This window comes from Macrobrachium rosenbergii, chromosome 19 (genome assembly GCF_040412425.1).
Source record: "Macrobrachium rosenbergii isolate ZJJX-2024 chromosome 19, ASM4041242v1, whole genome shotgun sequence".
Taxonomy (NCBI): Eukaryota; Metazoa; Arthropoda; class Malacostraca; order Decapoda; family Palaemonidae; genus Macrobrachium; species Macrobrachium rosenbergii.
In genome coordinates, this window is record NC_089759.1 from 23,135,382 (window position 1) to 23,157,677 (window position 22,296).

At 36.8% G+C, this 22,296-nt stretch overlaps 1 protein-coding gene across 2 annotated transcripts in view; it reads right to left on the bottom strand.

Annotated features, from left to right (window-relative positions):
• Positions 1-22,296, bottom strand: part of Kap3 (kinesin associated protein 3) — a 261,015-nt gene that overhangs the window by 217,135 nt on the left and 21,584 nt on the right. Inside the window, exon 2 of one of the 2 annotated variants that reach the window (XM_067121282.1) lies at positions 7,719-7,838. The exons of the other annotated variant lie outside the window; for it this stretch is intronic. The gene's annotated coding sequence lies outside the window, so the exon portion shown is untranslated. The remainder of the gene's footprint in view (positions 1-7,718; positions 7,839-22,296) is intronic. 2 annotated transcript variants of the gene reach the window in all.

Sequence of the window (22,296 nt, forward strand, 5' to 3'; positions counted from 1 at the left end):
GAGTTTGTTTCCCCCCAGCACTACTTCATCTATCTTTCGTCGGGTTGGGAGTAATGGCGATGTACTCTTCTTTATTTTATCTTCTATTTCATGAACTAGGCCAGCGCATGATTGAGCAAAAATCTAGAATAGCTGAGGAGCTGCGATGATTGGCATCTGCATTCAGATGAGACCATTCGATGACGAATTGGGAAGCTTGTGTTCAAGTGGAGGTTTCTTGCATTTTTGGATGATATTTCTTCAACGTAGGTGGCACTGTCATGTCCGCGTGTTCGTTTCACAGCGGTTCGTATGGAGATCGAGTTGGGATTGAAATTCGTTTTTTTTTTTTTTATACCTCGGGGTCCTGGGTCTCCTGTTCTATAGCTGACGGAATTTTTTTTTTTTTTTATGCCAATAGCATCTCGTCGGAATCGTTAGTTTCCAGAGAAATTACCTCAGGTGATGGCCTCCTTATTACCTTGCAGAGCTGACTGTGTTTCACACCATCGTCAGAAAATTCCATCTATTTTAATCTCTCTTCAGACTGATTTCATCAGGAAATATTTTTTCAAATATTTTCAGCGCCTAAACTTTTTAATGCAGTGTGTGCTACTCGTCTTGACTCAGTGATCTTTGTAGGAGTGTCAACTTGACACATTCTAAAGTGCCAGAAGTCTTCTGTTCCCCTGATTCTCTACTTGGAAAACAGACTTCCTCAGTAAGAGGCATAATCCTCAGCTTGGTTTGTCTCTGTCTCAGTTTCACCCTTGGGCAATATTCAGTGGAAACTTCTTGCTCGAACCAATGTCGATTTGGCATTCGTCTTGAGACTGTTTAAAAATTATGAACGATAATAATGAAAATAATCAAGTTATGAAGTTTCTGCAAGCTCAAGTATTCAGTGGCTGGGATGTTCACAAAAACCAATCCGAAGATCTCATTAGGGATAAGGGAACTAAATCTGTGGGTATGGGATTTAATAACCGGAGTAGCAAATATAACAAAATTGTCTATACAATAAAATACTTTTATATTCCCACCTGTTGAATTTAGTTACTAAGTGTCATACACAAACTTATGTACGTTAAAAATATAATCGACAATGCATGAATAAAACAAAGCAAGGAAGAAAACTTCAATTCCGTTATATTTGTACATTATACACACACACACACACACACACACACACACACACACACACACACACACACACACACACATATATATATATATATATATATATATATATATATATATATATATATATATATATATATATATATATATATATATATATATATATACATGTAGAATCTGCTGGTCACTTTTTACTAGATACATATGTAATTGTAATAGCCACAATGCCCTCTTAACCTCTCGAATTCTTCGCGCTGTTTTGGACACGCTTGTCACTACATATATATATATATATATATATATATATATATATATATATATATATATATATATATATATATATATATATATATATATATATATGTGTGTGTGTGTGTGTGTGTGTGTGTGTGTAAGTATGTGATGTATGTGTGTGTGTGCGTTTGTACAAGTGCAACTGAGAAGGATAATGTTCCTCAGCAGTAGAGCACCCTCAGATTCAACCACCACCTCCACCCAACGTCCCAACGATAGAGTAGCGAAATAGCCCAAGACTCTTATCGGACAAAAGTACACTCCTCGGGAGGTCTACAACACCACTCAGGGAACTCCGGGATGAAAAGAAACGGATGAATCACGATGATTCCGCCAGAAATCCCCAGACATCGAGGGTTACCATACGACTGAATTAGGCCTAATCTTCGGAGGAAAAAGGTTTCTGTTGACGCTAATCGCGGCTGTCGAAGCCGCAATCATAACCTTTCGTTTAACCTTCCCATTCATAATTCTACGGGCCCCAGGGGAACACATGTTGGTTTTTCTTCATGGGTGGTTGCGGGGAACTTGAGCCTCGCATTAAAGTGTGTCTACAGTCAAGATGAAAGAATATGATTTATAGTAGATGTCGTAAGGAATACAACAGGAAATGGTGAGGATATTGACTATATTTTGCTAAATATTTGTGTGCGCGCATATCTGTTTCTGTGAGAGAGAGAGAGAGAGAGAGAGAGAGAGAGAGAGAGAGAGAGAGAGAGAGAGAGAGAGAGAGAGAGAGAGAATTGCTAATATTATTAACTATAACAATCATTGTTACAACAGAACGTCACTCTTCTTCTGTAACTTTTGCTAAGACCATTAAAAACGATGGAAAGGAATACACAGACCTACATACAAATATGTAGAAAAAAAAAAAAAAAAAAAAAAATATATATATATATATATATATATATATATATATATATATATATATATATATATATACATATATACATATATACATAATATACGCAAACACTACCCTAACCCCGTACAAAAATGGAGGTTTGTTAGCAGATACGTTTAATGAAACACACTGGCAGTATCATTTCCTTCCAAATATATATGAATTAATCATGAAAGTGAACGAAAAGATTGCCATGAAGAACCCAGCCTCCAGAGTAAGAGAATATTTGAAAACTAATACAGTTAATCCCGGCAGTTGCTGGCCTGTAAGACATGGAATCAGCACTCTGCATTCGTCTTCCAAACTTCCGATTTATGGCCGTTGACCCGAATATCATTTACGCGTGCAAGTGCTGTTTACAGCAAATCGATGAAATCCGATTTAACGGCCACGGCCTCTGCAGCAGAAGTAACTGGCGCACGTACGAGTGACGGGGGATGGGATTTCAAAGTCAGCAACCAACCCATGCACAGCAGCAGCCAAAGTCTAGAGAGCAACATTTAAGACCTTGGCAAGCAACAGCTTCGGTCTTGCCCTCGAGATCAACACATAAATACTCGAGATATTTCCCAGTCCGAGAAACGCCTCTGGGCGATTTACCGAATCTATTTAGATACATTAAAACGACTAGAGAGCGAGATTCAATCAACATTCCAGAGGGAGCAGACGGCAAGACCCCCTGCAGGATATAAATGAAGTTATTCTCAGCCATATCTTGAAAGCGTAAGTTCCATCATAAGGTGAAAACTAAGGACGAGGATAAGACTCGAGCGAGAGAGAGAGAGAGGAGAAAGCGTAATTCATTTCATAGAAAGCAATAAGCAGGAATGTGAAGATATTACCTTTTTAACGGCTCTCCAGTTTTTCAGTAATAATAGTTGCATTTTTTATTTATTATCCCCTTCTCGTCCCTACATGATATGTGACTTCTTATTACAGTGATGAATTGTGCTTATTTTCAACTACTGCATTTTAAGCTTTAGGAAAATGATTCATCGCTGTGAACGTCGAGAAACGAAATTATGTACTTGAAGTCCGAAAGGATCTTCTCCAAATAAAGACGTCGATTTTTACTCCATGCTAATGGTATCTGCAAAGATCTGGCCAGCGGTAGGAGGAAGCCTGAACGCACAAGTCATTCCATGATTTGGAAGAAACAGCCATTGACCGTGAAGGCAACTAACTACCTTACAAATTGTGATGCCCAGAGAAAGATTCCTCACTTACCTGGGAGAAGGAGACTGCATCATACACGTTAACTTTATTGATATATATATATATATATATATATATATATATATATATATATATATATATATATATATATATATATATATATATATATATATATATAATATACATACAAGTAATATATATATACATACATACATATATATATATATATATATATATATATATATATATATATATATATATACACGTGTGTGTGTAGAGACTAAGAATTCAAGTAAAAATACGATTTCCTGTTCCAAGAAGGATTTCATTTTCATCAAACACAACCAGGGAAAGAAAAAAAGAAGAAAAAACTGAAAAGCAAAGAGCAACAGGAAGAGAAAACGAAAACAAAAATGAGACACAGCATTCCCGACGTGTTTACCGAAGTGATGTTTCTCTTTCCCGTCCGGGGTTCGGTCTCAGGCGGGTCCTGGTCTCGGGGGTCAACTTTCGGAGCGTTGCGTACGCCTCAACTTCGCCGTCGGACTCTCCTACCTCTGTAGCCTCGTCCTCCTCACCCTTCTACCTCTTCTCTTACCTCTTCCTCCTCCCTCTTCCACCCTTTGGTAATATTTGGTCTTCCTCTCGAGAGGTTTGCTCAGGGGCCGAAGCTCCAGCTTTCCCCTGAGGATTCTGGCCCAGAGAGAGAGAGAGAGAGAGAGAGAGAGAGAGAGAGAGAGTCCATTAGAAAACGTTTATCCGGGAAATGACACATCACTCACAACGGGGTTATGCGTGTGCGCATGTTTGCGCGCGTGGGCGAGCGTCCTTAGAAGATTCGAAGATATGTCTGTGTTTGCTGATGATGTACTCAAAGCACTAGTGAGACGTAGGCAAGCTATAAATGAACCTAATACACTTATCTCCTTGTTTAGAGAATTTCTTCATTGTCGATGTGAGCAAAACACAGGTTCATGTGAGATCTATAATTACTTCACTGTCATTTTTCACAGCTTTAACAAGTAAGTAAAGTCAGAATTTGGAAAATGAGCAGTTTAGGCGTTAAATAAACGAAAACGTTATATTCCAGTTAATTTAAAAGTAAAAAAAGAAAAGAAAAGCTGAAGTTACAAGTGTGATAGCGGTTAAAAGTGAATACACTCTCGTCCACCTAAGAAATAAAATTGTACAGGTTTTGGAAACAACTTCTGTAATAGCGCTTAGAGAGAGAGAGAGAGAGAGAGAGAGAGAGAGAGAGAGAGAGAGAGAGAGAGAGAGAGTTCTATAAAAAAAAATAATCAGATGCTATCAGTTTTAGTCCAAAAATGTTCTATTGCTTACACTGGTTGGCCAATGCACTGGTAACATATCAAGAGATATACTGTATGTTCATAGTTTTTAAAATACTATGAATCAGTGTGTAATATAATCTCTCTTTCTCTCTCTATCTCCTTTTCCTGGTCCTTTTATCTCGTGACTGTGACCCTGATCTTCGTTTCTCTAAGGTTACTGTCGAGGCCTGGTATTACCATGTTTAACTTTTGTCCTTGTTTTCGTGGCTTCCATAATGCTCGTGATTTGATTTTGCCTTCCATGCATTTAGTTATCCTTGACCTCATCCCGTAAATGGCCCTAAGAAGCTTATCCTTAATGAGGCTTTGGAATAATGACTTATGGAGAGAGCGTAAATTCCCTGATTTCTGATATATCTTTTAAAATTCATGAAGACTTTAAATACTGAAACTGAATAATGAAGTTCTTCTCAGGTTCAAAATTTAAGTTGTTGCAAAGGTGCCCCTCAACTTCTTCTCTTGAAAACTTCCTCATTCAGAAGAGGAATTTATTTAGTCTTTATATGATGGGTAAACAGGCCTCCGAACAAGCTGAATCTGCTGAGAAGGTGTCACGAGATTTTGTCCTTATCTACAAGAGGTACTTATTTCAACATTATCCTTCGACTGCCTTTAATGACAAAGATAAACAGCGTAAATTTAAGTAGACATGAGCTACAGAAGGTCTCTCTCTCTCCCTCTCTCTCTGTTTAAATTAATCCCTCATATCCAGAGGGGTGGAAACGATCTAAAGGTAGATCAACAAGTAAACCCTCTCTCTCTCTCTCTCTCTCGGTATTACAAGTATTAACTAAAATGCTATCCTCCCAAGAGCTGCATCCAGTGTCGAATCTTTACCGACTTGCAATGGCTCATCCTTTCCTCGTAAAAGCGAATTCGACTGTTAAAATACAAATGATTACCTTGTGCAAACTTTTACCAGTGAAGTGAAAAAAAATCTGTGTTTACTCTTTTAATATTCGGTCTTCATAAACTTTTGCTTCATAAACACTAAGGTTACGTCAAACAATCTGCCTTTTTAATGAAGTGAGTTGCCATTCACCGTTATATGCAAGTGAAAGCAGCTTGTAAACTTTAAACAAAAAAGCACATAAACAGATAGTGTTTGATGGCTTGAATACATCAATCTCTGTTATATTATGAAAGAAGCAAACTCGACGGACAAATAGTAATGTAAACACTATTTACTTTCTTTGCTTTTACATTTCGAAGCACCAATGATAAATTATGAGTGTTTCCACTTTACTTGCATTTTCGATTTTATAGCATTTTTCTCGTCACATTTTCCGTAAAATGTGAGTTCACGACTGTCGTTCAAAACTGGTTTTTTCATACTTTAATCGCTCTCATATGTAATACAAAATAACACTATGAAATTTAAAAAATTAATATAAAAACGGATGCTTTTTATGAAAAGGCAACTTGGCTTTTATGACACCACTAAAAATAATGAGGTTTTCGGCGAAAATTTTTTTGAAATATTGCAAATACAAGTTCTCTTTCAACAGAGGTCGTAACACGGTTTAAGAGCAAATATCGTCACGCGTAAAATCTAGTCGTCACTTCCCCCCCGCCACCCGCCCCTCTAGTTCTCCGAGACGCTCGTTCTTTTTAAAATATCTGCATTTGATAATCTAGGTTAGTACTTGTCATGAAAAAAGACAGAAAAAACGCCAGGTACCTGTAAAAAGGAAAGTAATCGAGATGTTCTTGTTGTAAACAATCTTCCTTCATTAGTCTATCTATCTATATCTAATATAAATATTTATAAATATACAATACACACATGTGTGTGTGTGTGTGTTTGCGCGGCCGGGCGTACGTGCATACAAGATCTTGTCTGGACAACACATATTTTCGTTCGTTCTCTGAAATTACATCGAGGTCTATAATAACCTTTGCCACTTACAATAAACAATTACTATTTATAATTCTTCAAACTGATTTTAAAAAATGCACTCACGCAGACCTTCATACGGGATAACTCACGCGTTCACACAAAATGCGTGCGCTACATCATGGAAATCATTAGCCTGACCGAAATAGATAAGTCACTTCTGGAACTAGGACTTAAAAAAAAAAATTTATTATCAATCTTCCAGCGGCGAATAATACTTAAGTGATCGTCTCTGAGAAAAACAATTTTCTCGATCGAAATCACTTCCCTGAGGTTTGGCAAAATCTCTCTCACTTGACCACAGACGGAAGGCGAAACATGTCTTGTGCAATTGCTCTTATCGCCTGCTCACGTCGCCGGAACCGTGAAACATTCGGCCAAAATGAAGAAGAGGGAAAAAAAAATAGAAAAACAAGCGAATGATGAAATTGCGAAGACAAGAAACACGTCGTTTTCCACGCTCGTAAGTGCGTGTCATCTCGCCATTAGCAGATCAATAGTGACTTCAATAAACAGACTTCCCTGCATATATATATATATATATATATATATATATATATATATATATATATATATATATATATATATATATATATATATATATATATATATATATATATATATATCTATAACATATATATATATATATATATATATATATATATATATATATATATATATATATATATATAATATATATATATATATATATATATATATATATATATATATATATATATATATATATATATATATATATATATATATATATGTCCTTTCCGATCCTCGCTGCGACTCACTGTAATCCATGTACTACAAGGAAACGAGAGGTTTTAAAGGAATGTCCTTAATTTCTAACTGAATAACTAAATAAACCTTACCTTATCCTTTGTTAATGATCAATTTTATTTATTTTTTTTTTTTTTGTAAAATATTAAATAACCTTAAGTACAGAAAGGAGTCACTAACTAACCTATATAGTTTGGTGAGTGTTCTGCCTATCTGTCAGTCTCTGATGCAGACTGACATCCTCGTTCCTATTGCAGCTGGAATCTGAACAGGAAATTTGGCGAGAAAGGGTATTTAATTTAACCTGAAAGAAAGAAAAAGAGGGGTCCAATTATAACAGCAAGTATTTGGAAATAAATAAGTGTTAATATTTACCCCGGTTATACCAACCATATAACTTCCAGTATGTAACTGGATGCTGTTGGATACCTTTTTATGGTTTTACTTTAGAATGCTACGCAGTTGTTGCACAAAGTCACGTTACCTTCACTTTGTGGTATGCGGCCAGTTAGTCATTTAGTAGTATATCATTAGTTGGAGGTTTTATAGCTATTAGGATTCGTCCAGCAGATTTGATGCTATTTGTTAATGATATCATGAAGTTCAGGCTAAATTGGGAAAAGAAAAAATAATATTTTTTCAGAGACAGTGTGTGAGAGAGAGAGAGAGAGAAAAGTTAAGCATACCTTAGTTTTACCAGACCACTGAGCTGATTAACAGCTCTCCTAGGGCTGGCCCGAAGGATTAGACTTATTTAACGTGGCTAAGAACCAATTGGTTACTTATCAACGGGACCTACAGCTTGTTGTGGAATCCGAACCACATTATAGCGAAAAATGAATTTCTATCACCAGAAATAAATTCCTCTAACTCTTCATTAGCCGGCCGGAGAGTCGAACTCGGGCCTAGCGAGTGCTAGGCCACTACTCTACCGACTCGCCTAACGAAGAGCTTTGTAGACTTATAAAAGTGAAGAAAGATTAATAAAAATAAATGAAGGACTGGAAAGCTGGGCGTAATACAAAACGTCATATGATGTAGTATGAATGAAAATAACATATAATGAGCGATACATGAAAATTGACGATAATAAATTAAATGTTATGAAGCTCTTTGAAGAGAAGACTCCAATGTAGACTGGTATTTTGCTCATGTACAGATTAACTCATTTGTGAGTTTGCGATGTCTGTTAAAAAGAAGGAAAAAATGCTACACATCCCCACATAAACACTCGACAGATGGAAATAAAAAATATATTTTTATACAAACTACAGGTTCATTTTGTAAGTGTCATATTGGATGCCACAATCACCAGCGAGAGACAAAAATCAATGTAAAATCATAGCTTTCACCCACTTCTAAAAACTTATTCAAGATTTTATGTTCTTGAAGAACACTTCACATTTTTGTATTTTACAGAAGATGCTTTACAATCCTTTTGTTTTATAAAGCATAATCCACATTTACTTCTGTTACTTCTCTCTAACGAACACGATATTCTTTGGAAGCTTGAATTTCAAGTCAATGACCCCTGTGGGCTTGTTCCATATGAATAGGTTTCTTCTGAATAATAATAATAAATGTCAAAGAAGACACTTCACATCTACTGTATACACAATTCAAAGAACATGCCCAATAATTTTAAGTAAAACGACTTCCATATATTTTCGTTTGAAAATTTATGTTCAATTGTTCTGTCATGTTCTTATTACCTGTAAAAAAATTATACCATAGGTTCTAATTTAAAAAAAAAAGGTTCCATAGTTAAAAAGGCAATCTCAGCAGTCCTGCGCTTTACGATAATTACAAGGTCACTAAGAAGAATAATTTTCATCAATTTACAAAAAAAGACATGGTTATGGGGCTAGCAACCTCATCCCAAAAGCTCAGAGATCCCGAACAGACTTCAGTGGTCTGCTGTGAGCGGTAATGACTCACATTGAGGCCCGAGATGCCATAGTCAGTGCCTTGAGGGTATTCTTGTCATTAGCAGACATTACCTATGGGACGTTCTATCTGAAAGATTTTTCGGGGTGAGGTTTTAGCCCGGTCTATTCTACCTTGGCTCTGACCAGCACAACTGCCTAACCACCAAGTACTTTTAAATCCCTCGTCGTTCATGTATATATATATATATATATATATATATATATATATATATATATATATATATACTGTATATATAACAGCCTTTTCCCCTATAAAGGGGTTGGCTCTCGAGAAAGATATATGACAACGATCACTGCCAAATTCGTGGTTTGACTACTGAATCGTAAGACAAATTTGTAGGCAGGAAATTTCCACAACACTTGCCGTATCTAACACCAAGTCATAAGGCTCATTAGTAGCACAAGCTGCTACAACCCCTATCTTACAATCATTCGCTCCTTTCCTCGATGAGAAGGCCCCTTCTTGTCATTACCTCTTTTACATAGTCTATCCAGCCCTTTCTCATTCTTCCTCTCCTCCTCCCTCCAAGCAATTTGCCAGTCATTTGCAGAATTCTAGATAATTCCTTCTTTCACTTATTCCGTGACTCATCTCTTCTCTCAGCCTACCAACATCGTACTTATAAAATTCTAAATACTCTGCTAATATAAATCTACTGCCTCACTTTTTCCTGCACACCTAACAACACTCATTGTCCTATTGTCCTGGATTCTATTTACCCTAATATCCTCACAAGACTAATATCCTCACTCTTGCTCAGAATTGCTGTCAACTTTCTTCTCTCTTATATCCCTCCTAACTAAACTCTTTCATGAGTCTCTGTCGAGTCTCCTCATTATTCAGCACCAGCTAACATCAGCCATCCCACATTCCATTCACGACCAATTGACCCAACTGCATTCAAATTTATTGCACACTACCACTCATCTGAATTCTCACTTGCTTCATCATTATATATATATTGTATATATATATATATATATATATATATATATATATATATATATATATATATATATATATATATATATATATATATAGTGTGTGTGTGTGTTCGCCTGTCTATTCTATTAAAAGATGAAAGACAAGCAAAATTTTACAATGAAGAAGATATCAAGGAGCGGGAAAACACTGTTCATTTTAAGACTGACCTTCCTCACTTCAAAATCAAGCCGAAAATTTGGAATAAGAGGTACATGATGAACAATTAGTTCACGGCATTGTTACTGGTCAGTTGCTGGAGAAAAATTTAGTTCCCTCGTCGCATCTCGAGCTGAAAACCAAGGAAGTCAGAGTGCTCGTTTTAAGAATATGCGGGATATTTCAGCAACTACTTAAAAAGATACAAACATATACTGTAAACAGCTCTCAAAAAAAACCACTTTAGACAGTCTGTGTTACTATTAGAATGTAACGTCTACAGAGAAATATTAATCGATTCCACTAAGGCGACTTTGCTGCAATACTACATACCAGGCAATACATAAAGCGCCTGTGACCATAATAATTTATATAACTGGTAAATAACTCTCGTTATGTGATACATATACATATAATTATATATGTGTAAGTGTATGTATCACCAACTCCTGAAGTTCTCTGAAATCCATTAATATATTCTGTAGCATATCTTTCTACCTGTTACTAAGTCTTGAATTAATATTTACTGTTTAAAGACAGAAATTAAAATACAGAAACAGACTGACATAAAGACTCGTAACATCATTAGAACCGCTATTCACGATCTTTAAAAACGAGCAAGATCGATCCTCGACCTCCAAACCAGTCTTCCTTGTCCATCTCGATATCCCTTTTCTCCTGATTGATCGAGCGCTTTTCTTCCTCCTCTTCGAATGGGCATGTCGTCTTCCGTGCCCCCAGTGCCCGGGATCGGCCTCATTCATACCCAGCTTATCGTCGTCCTCAATGCCCGTTATCGCTATCAGTTTCCCATCGGCCATTTCAAGGGGAAACGACCTCTCAGTTGTTCCACCGGAACTCCGGCCGTGAGAGATCTTAGCCAACAACCTACTTCATGCGTCACAGGTACATTTTTTTGAGGGCCGAACGCTCAACAGAGCTCACAGTCCCCTTCTGTAGAGACGGGATTTCCACCCATGACGATTTTCGGTGTTTGCAGAGACCCCCCGAGATTTTGTCAAGTCATGGCCGTCCCACATTCTTCTTGTATTTCCTCATTTTGATGCCTAGAAGGAGACAGACTGACAGAGAAAGAGGAAACTGAATTTGGCACATCCCTCACGAATCTATTCGTGAATGGCATAACGGTGGTTGCCTCATGATTTCTCATCCAAGAATATGAAATCGAATTGAATAATAATGATCTGTTCCTCAGTTATAATCTGTTTTCTCAGGACGACGATTTTATGCTGTCGACATCAATACGTGCTCATGGCACGTCGCACTATGGATCTGCAGAAGACTGCTGGCTTCTTATATCTTACGTGCGTCAGCATAAATCTTTATGAGAAATTTCCCAATTTCCCCCACCAATACACTGACACAAGCGTTGGCCCCCGCCGCCATCTTCTCTACTCTCTCTCTCTGCTTCCCTGTTCAAAAATCCTTCTTCCTCTTCTTCTTCATCTCTAGTGAAAACTGGGTCAGTGAAAGACGCCGCTTCACTGAGTCAACAGAAAACGGAACAGGATGCAGCGGAGCGAACCAGAGAGTATTTGGCCTTGGTCTTTTCAAAACTACTTTCTTTTGACACTTTCCCCTCGGCTTTTGCAAGCAAAGGGACCAAGGAAAAGGAAGATCTGTTTTGGCAACAACCTTGTTTGATTAAGCCGAGTTCGTCAACTTCTTCTTCCATCTCAGCACCCGTACAAAGAAGAAAAACTGTGAAGACTCGTGAAGTCCAGCAATGGGTATGAATTTACTACTAATATCAGTAACTGTTGTACTGACTGTTTTATCCCAGAATTTCATCAAGGGTTGGGAGGGCCTTGAGTTTTGTCTAATACACCAAACACTCTTATCGTCTTTCATGATTCTCGAATTCACTTCTTGAAAGCACCATTTTCTTGTTTCTGGTCTTTTAACTGGATTTTTAATATCCATTTCACTCATAAGCAATAATTAGGTTTCGAAAGCACTAACAGAAACTCTGGTAAAAAAGTCCCAAATGAAGGTAGAATTGTTAAAAAAACATTCTGCAAAAATCTATGCCCAACAAAATTCGGTTATTCAACTGGCGAAAAACATTCTGCAAAAATCTGTACCCAAATAAGATAAATACTAAGAGGGGGCATAGGCACCTTTTTTCAATGCTCTGGTTAAGATGTTTTACTGTATGGATAACACACACGCTTCTTTGGCAGAATTTCCCCAAATGTCAATTTTAGCAGCATGAAAACACAAGGTAGATCAACAACTAATTAAAATAATACATAGGTCCAAGAAAGTGGAAATTTCATACAGTCGGTAGCTCATAAAAAAGATCATTTACAAATATAAAAAAAAGATACAAAAGGAAAGGAGAGATTAGAGCCTCTAATTTTGGCGGTGCTCAACAGACCATCACTTTCTGATAGCAAATACCTCATTTCGTTAATCATCCTAATATTCTGACCTCATGGTTGTTGGTTAGCGAAAAATCATTTTTGAGAGAGAGAGAGAGAGAGAGAGAGAGAGAGAGAGAGAGAGAGAGAGAGAGAGAGAGAGAGAGAGAGAGAGCTGCCTTATAAGACCTTTAGAATCCTACGTCTAAACTCTCGACTTACATTTCCACAGCAGTCAATTTCAATTCATAATAAGAAAACAGTTTATGGGCTTCCAAAAGCGGGAACAACCACCACTTATGCTTCTAAATGAGCTTGAAATTACCAATTAAAACACATGCAATAACTGCAGTGATCATTCCATAACTACCGATAATTCTATTGACGAAGTTTGCAATACTGCATGCACATACGCACAGACACAAATAAACCTTTTTTGAGGATAAACAAACAGGTGAGAGAGTAATACCTGTGAAACTCCAGGATCATTAACAAGAGACTGTTATCCAACAGGGTCCTCATGCTACTTCATGCTGGGTGGTCAAGTCCGTTAAACGGATTTTTGTTTTTTGAACGCATCCTTCAACTTTGTTCCCTGAGACAATAAACAATAATTGCTCACAGTTATTATTACAGATTAGAAAAACGAAAGCCTTTTCTTGCACTGTTTTTCTTCATCTGTCGTACATCTGTCATTTTACGGTCAAGCCGGAAGAGTGAATGTACTTTCTGTATCAATGTACTGCAGGATATTAAGCCATAATCACCATCCCATTTTCATTTTAAGTCATAATAAATTTGTCTGTATCCAGTACGCTTTAAGTAAACATTTAATTCTTTTTAATTATATTTCAGTACAAGGACGCCATCTTTACTTTTTGGTTTTCAAGGTACGACATAAAAGAGTCTTCAAAAAAGTTCATCAACGGTTTCTCTTATCCGCAAAAAAATGTTCTGAAGGCACAACTATTGTCTATGAAACACGATTTTATGTACCAGTGTAGAAAACAGCTGTTTAGTAACGCAAATCACGTGTCTGTTAGCTAGCGTATCAGTTTTTGCAGTTGAAATTCACCGAGATGAAATGGAAACAATACGAATGAGATGACAGAATCCTTATTAAAAAGACTGTTTTACTATGAAATGAACTGTTGTAAACGACAAAAATATACACTATTTTCAATTTACGCTATGAAATTTTCCTAAAACACATGTGAGATGTCAGAGTAAGTTCATTTCTTTGACTCAAGTTCATTTTTCTCTCCTCACCGTAAATAATACACAAAGTTTTTTTACAGCTGCGAGAATTTAAATTTTAATTACTTACTTTTTATAAATCGAGAATTTAAATTTTAATTACTTACTTTTTATAAATCAAGTCCTAACACAAAGAAGCAATTACACATAAACACTCATAAAAAAAATCTGAGCAATTACTTATATTTTTCTTCAAGAAACAAAACTTATAACAGCTCATTCAGCGTAGCTGCACCCCCACGTAGAAGGTTACCGCTTGCTGTCTGCTCAGTGCAGCATACTGCAGACGGTACAGTGCGTTCTTTTACAGCTTCCCTTTTCCTCCGAGCTGTACTGCTTTGCCTTTTACGCGTCGCCCGGGCCTTTGCCTCTTTGTACCCCGCTGTTCAGCACCTTTAACTTTCCCTGCCACAATTGTTGCTTCCCACTGAAGAGCAAATATGAGATCCCAGTAATGTGACTTAGTGGTCTTATTACACAAACAACAACAACAACAACAATAACAACAACATAATAATAATAATAATAATAATAATAATAATAATAAATAATGAGTTTACGAGAATGCTTCAGCATTCGGTATAAAATAAACTCGGGGAATTCAATGCCAAAAAGAAAGTGATCTATCTGTAGATTGTTCTCTTAGGACTGGTACTGAAATCTTGATTAATAAATGATACAAAACTATTCTTTCTAATTATATGATCATAAGTTTTCAATTAAACTTCCAAAAGCTAATTTCTCTTTGCATTATCTACGGTCTTTAAATTTCCTAAAGTTAAAGACTAATATCTTAATCTATTCATCTCCATATCACAGAGATAGGCTAGATAAGCAAAATATAAAATGATGAATGAAATTAAATAAAAGGTAATAATTCAGAAACTAACAAAATCTCAGTTATATACCGATATCGAATCAGTTGGTTAGTTTAGGTTAAAACCGTCCTTATGCCAGCATGATGCCTTAAATAATACTTCTCGCTTCAGTTATCGACAGCCAGGGATTGCATTCTAAAGATTTTAGCATTCACAGTTGTTTTTGCCATGTTTATCCCTTGCGTACTTTCAGAAGGTTCCTCTACAGAAATATCTACTAAAAGTATATAGTAACAACTGCCTTTTGAAACGACTTTCATCAACGAAATTCTTTCTAAAAAAATAAATTTCGATTTTCTGTTTACAAGCCTAATTTCTAATAAGTGACATGTTCACTAGACTTTCGTAGGAAGTAGCCTATACAATTATAAGCTCAGAAAATCCATCAACTAACAGAACTATGGAAGCACTTCCACTTTCTGTTTCCATTAGACTTATTGCAAAGCTCTCAAGACAGATCAGTTCCCTAATTCCCACAAATAATTTTGTGATACTGGGAGATGCAAACCTCAAATGTCAATATTTCTAACTGACTGTTTTTGGCGCCAGCGACCCTGTATATGTACGTATGCGTATGTGTGTGTGTGTGTGTGTGTATATATATATATATATATATATATATATATATATATATATATATATATATATATATATATATATATATATATTTATGTGTGTGTGTGTAAACAAAACTAAATACGCGTAACCGACGTCAAATAACAATGAACAAAAAACCTAGAAAAATAAATAGGCTAAAACTATAAGAGAGTTACCTCAAGCAAAAATTCTCGAAACTAAGACTGTGAAGGCCACGGTACTCACCAGAAGGTCCGACAACAATGGCTATGGTTTTCATCAGGCATAGCCTACGGCAAAAAGATGCAGCGTCTGAGATAATCAAAGCAGTTGTAAAAAAAAAACTGAAATATACCAATCAAATCAACAAATCATAACAGAATAAAATGGATGCTGAGCACCTCGGTTATCCAGAGGAATTTATTTGTGTTTAAAGGACTCTTTTTATTCTCTTTGCTGGCAGTTCAGAACACTGTAAAGGTGAAGTCTACTGGCAAACTTTTAGGACCGTTGTGGCGAAGGATTGCATATTGTGATTCTGTAGTGACTTGCTCTGAGATACTGAGTCATTCAGCCCGTCTGAGAAAATACATCCAGGTATGCCGTCACCTGAGAAATAGGTTCCAAGGAGATAAGCCCTCTGTTTTTGCTGAATTTAGACAGTTGTGCCGGTCTGGTTCGCTTCACCATAAATTAAATACTGGTGAGTGTAATTGCTCCCATAAGCAAAGTGGAGTAATTGTTTGTTTTTGTATTATTACCTCCCAACGTCACTCCATGTCCAGGGACATGTCGAACCTCATAGCCTGCGTTTAAGAGAATAGATTAGAACAGAATATAGAATTTAGGCCAAAGGCCAAGCGCTGGCACCTATGAGGTCTTTCACCGCTGAAAGGGAAACTGGCAGTCAGTAAGAAGGTTTGAAAGATGCAACAGGAGGAAAACCTAGCAGTTACACTAGGAAACAATTTTTAGAGAGGGTGGAAAGTCAGCTGGAAGAAAGAGAATACGAACGGAGGTACAGTAAAAGAAATGAGAAAGGTTGCAGCTAGGGGCAGAAGGGACGCTGCAATAACCCTTAAGAAATGCCTACAGTGCATCACGTGAGGTGCACTGACAGTACTACCCCCCTACGGAGCGTTTAAGAGGGCCTAGGAATCAGAAATGCAAAGGAACACCTGTCAACTACTGACGCAGGGCTGCACTGACGTCAAGACCCTAGCTGTATATCAGATTTATTGCATGAAAAAAGTATACCTTAGTTTTACAGGACCACTGAGCTGATTAACAGCTCTCCTAGGGCTGGCACGAAGGATTAAACTTATTTTACGTGGCTAAGAACCAATTGGTTACTTAGCAGCTTATTGTGGAATCCGAACCACATTATAGCGAGAAATGAATTTCTATCACCAGAAATAAATTCCTCTAACTCTTCATCAGCCGGCCGGAGACTCGAACTCGGGCCTAGTGAGTGCTAGTCCACAGCTCTACCGTCTCTCCCAACGAAAAGTTTGATTTATTGTACGAATTCAACGAAGAGTCTGATTTATTGTACGAATTAAGTGAATATACCTCTCCCAGAGTGAATAAGTCAATGATCGATGCTAATATGTTGCATTTTGCTTCAGCAGCACGGTTAAACTAGTATATGACGTTTCCTGGACAACGATCATTTTCATGACACTTAATTTCATTCAGGCTCGTCAAAACAAACTGGATCTCACAGCTCATTTTACACAAATGATTTATAGATTTTCCATTTAATAGAAAGTGGAAGTTGAGCAGTACGTGTATGTGTGTGTATGTATGTATGTGTACGTCCGCGCGTATGTGCGCACTAGAGAGACAGAATCTTTGGCCTCTCTCTTTGTTATAGAAATACGACCTGCTGAGCACTGGAGGTACCATCATGTCTTTGCTAAAGTATAACATCGGTACTGCATCTCCGCGGAACTGTATCCGGGTCTGAAGGCTCCCTGCACGTAAAAGAAAGTCTCCCCAAGTGAAATTAAAGCTCATTCATCTTAGTCCAAGTGAGTGTGCTGCCAGTTCCAATACTTGCATAACTACAAAGTGAAACAGAAAACGATCTGATGATGAAAATAACTGAAAAGTCACTATCTGGATATTTTTTTTTTCTAATTTTGTCAGAGCTTAGAGTTACTGATTTCGTTCTTATTATATCTCAGTTTGGCAGCTTCTATACCAGACTGTCCGTTTTTCATAACTACTGTATTCGTCTGTAGCGAGAAAATTGTTTTCTTATGCATTTTCTTCTTCTTTCATATTCATTCCTCTGCTTTACAGAATTCATAAAGCGTACTTTACATATGTCAGAATGGGTCAAACCATTACTCTCTCTCTCTCTCTCATTTATACACGGGGAAATTTTCTATGCAGAAATGAAAGTTCGCAAGGTTATTTTTACATACTGTTTACGCGTAAGCCGGTAAATATGCTGACAAAGTATTTTTGAAATAACGAAAATCTATAATACCAAAAATTACTTAACATTTCGAAAACCACGGTGGTGATATTTCACGATCTCTGTAAAAATAAACGTTTTTGAAAGTTAACACCTGTGTTCGTTTCAAACTTCAACCAAAGGACATTAAATATATATTATGTTTACCTGTGTACGCAAGCCCACGTATGTGCGCACACACTCAAACACACAATATACGCACAAACTATATATATACATTATATATATATATATATATATATATATATATATATATATATATATATATATATATATATATATATATATATATATATATATAATGTATACACAAAGCTACAAAGAATACCGCTCCTTGCATTTCATCAATCAAATTAATTCTCGAGGTCGATAAATGAAGCAACAATAAGCATTATTCAGACATAACACAAAAAGGTAAATATTTAATAATTTTACGAATGATACATGCTAATTCTGCACATAACTGCCCCTTCAATTTCCTACTGGGATACTGCATTTTTCGATTTGTCCACCAAATATCCAATCATTCTTTTCAAAATGACCGCAACACTCTATCAACAGCACCTGCCATCGTACGGTACGGTAGAAATTCTCTTTCTTAACTGACCCTCATTTTCTCTTGGGGGGGAGGGGTTTACTTGCGGTTTGTTCGTGTGTACTGAGCTCCAGTACCGCAAAACAAAAAACCAAAAAACGAAAAGCAAAAAATAAATAAATAAAAACAAGATAAAATAAAAATCGCCATATTTTCCTCCCACCGAAAGTTTCTGCGGGCAATTTCGTCATCGGGGAGTAAAAGATCGTGGAACTGACATGAAAAGTGTCATTATGACATTCGTCATCGTGATGAATGTTGCTGTTATTGCCAGCAATGCGATGAAGAAATGCAATCATGGGTTTTTATGTAGAAGGCGCGGAGTTCTCGCTCGTAAGGCACATAAATGAATGGGTGAATATGTGAACAAAAGGAAGATATCCAGAAAAGCAAATAACAAACGACAAAAAAATGTTTGTTAGAGGCCAACAAGCTGATTATTAAGAGTTGATTACGGTGTGGAAAAATGTGGAACTTTCTCACTAAACACATACAATTAACACATTAATTCTTGATGAATTAACATACTAAAGCTAATATGTCAATAGTAAACAGAATTTTGTTTTTATTAACTGAACGATCAAAAAGCTAGTAACGTAAATATTAACCCTTTTTTTTTAACTTGCTTTTATTTTTTAAATCGAAGACCATTTTTCCTAAAATAAAGGAATAGGACGCGTCGTTAATGTTCCAAGATGTCAGGCGAAATATGAAGACTGCACCACACAAAATATTGGATATTATTATAAAACTTGCCGAACTAAAGCGTAATACACTTCTGATATAGAATAACCTGAGCTCTAGCGTGTCTTTCAACTTTCAACGAAAAGAGAAATAGAATTCATTCTTAACTGTTACTGCTCTCGGGAGAGCAATTCATTATAGGGCTCAATAGTCAAACAAAGGGAGACGGTAATACTGGATGTAGCCTAAAATGAGTGTGATTTGGCTGAAAATATCACAATGAATTATGGAACTGAGTAACTACTTTTAATACAAGGTTACGGATAAAACAAAAAAGTAAAAAACGTGCCGAAGTTTCTTCGGTGCAATCGAGTTTTCTGTATAGCCACTACAGCGTATAATCAAGAGCACCGAAAACAGATCTATCTTACGGAGGTCTCGGTATAATGTTGTATGAGCCGCGGCCAACGAAACTTTAACGGGCCGGTGGTGGCCTATCCTATATCGTTGCCAGAAGCACGATTATGGCTAACTTTAACCTGAAATAAAATAAAAACTACTGACGCTAGAGGGCTGCAATTTGGTATGTTTGATGATTCGAGGGTGGATGATGAACATACCAATTTGCAGCCCTCTAGACTCAGTAGTTTTAAAGATCTGAGGGTGGACAGAAAAAAAAAATGCGGACGGACAGACAAAGCCGGTACAAAAGTTTTCTTTTACAGGAAACTAAAAAAGCAGCTCTCCGAAATGAAATGTTAAGGAAAATCTTCTAAAAGAGTGCAATTGTAAACAGGAAAAAACTGTCAACCACTGAAGTATAAATAACTGCAGTAAAAGTGAAAAAAGAAAAATAAAAGACTGCAATCACTTTGAAGGCACAGCCAGAGAAGTGAAACGCACTTACGGAAGTCTAAAAACGAGCAGTTTAATCATTCGGCTCTTGCTAGCAGGTCGCCTAGATATTTACCAAACTGCTGCTTTATTCCTATCGCACTGCAAGGCGAGGGTGTAATTCATTATTCCCAGTTCCGCTGTGCTTTTCATTTTACAATTTATTATTATTATTATTATTATTATTATTATTATTATTATTATTATTATTCAGAAGATTAACCCTGATCACATGGAACAAGCCCAGAGGGGCCATTGACTTGAAATTCAACTCTCAAAGAATACGGTGTTCATTAGAAAGAGTGAAAGGGAAATGCAGAAAGAAGAGCTCTCACTTATTAAAAAAAGAAAAAATACACTAACACATCAATAAATTGATAGAAATGTAAGATCCACTCATTTTACTTTAGAGCTCTGGTTCCTGTTTCCATTGCATTCACCTGGATACTGGATTTTGGCTGGCGTTACTATAATTATGGCCACTGGCTACCTTTCGGCCGCCCAGCCCGTCAGGCTTCTCAAAATAAAAAAAAATAAAAAAAAAATCGAGTTACTACATTGGTGGGAATTACTTCATGAGACGCGAAGCTGAATAAAAAAAATTGATAGTTAACGTTTTTTTACCAAAATTATTCACTCACTTCATATGCGTTGTTTGGCTTCTGTATATGTCATAAGGGGAACTGAAAGAACGGTTGAACTGATTGAACATGGAATTTAGGCCAAAGGCCAAGCACTGAGACCCATGACGTCATTCAGCGCTGAAACGGAAATTGACAGTAAAAGGTTTTGCACTATGAATCAATTGTTAGGAGAGGGTGGAATGTAAGATGGAAGAAAGAGAATATGAAAGGAGGTACAGTAAAAGGAACGAAAGGAGTTGCGGCTAGGTGCCAAAGGCAAGCTGCAAAGAACCTTAAGTAATACCTACAGTGCACCGCATGAGGTGCACTGACGGCAATACCCCCCCTACGGGAACTGAAAGAACGAGAGGTGTGGAGATGAAGAGAAGAAATAGTAAAAATGGCAAGAAGCAAGATAAGTTATATTGACGCATATCACAATATGAACAGTATCAAAATGGTACCATGCGGAGAACTTAACCTGTTACGCTCTTAGTTCCTGTTCCCATTATAATACACTGAACTGGCGTCTTTTCAATTAATAAGTCTTATATATCCTACTATTAAGAACGAAAGAACTACAGGCAATCGTATGAACTACGATCTTGTGTCCTGAGGGATTTTCCAAGGGCGTGAAATCATGTTGGACTTTGCAGGGCGCCTCAGGAAGTTATCAGACGTTGGGAGATAATGTTGGGAGAAAATAAACAATCCAATTTTCGGGACACCAGTCTTTTTTCCCAAAACATTATTCACAGTGTTTATTTGCTAATTTATATAATTTATTTATATATTTAGTTATTTATTCACAGAATTTTCTATTTCTGTCTAGTTTTCTCTGAACAAAATCTTGCAACAAAGAAAACAATTACCATCAAGCTTCATGAAATCAAATTTCCATTTTACTTTTATTCCAGGCTTTTCCTCCATGGCAGAAAAAACCTGGGGGGTGAGGTTTGCAACGCCGCCTGCGGAATAATTAGTGTGGTCATCCGGAAGTTCTGCCTGACGGGGGAAGAGAGACGGGGAGAGAGCCCCCAGCACCAACAAAGAGCCGAGATAATGAAGGATTTTCTCTGAAGCATGAAATCCTCCTCCGCCTTTCGTCTGTTTCTGGTGATTTAACAACAGCGTCGAAGTCTGTACTAAAGAGCCCTCTCTAAATCAATGTTTATGATAAACGTGTGCTTTCGGCTTTGTCGTCATTCTAGGAGGAGAAAATTCCTCGGATTTATATTTTACGAAAAATACAAAAAAAAAAATATATATTTTCGTTAGACTGAGATCTGAAATTTA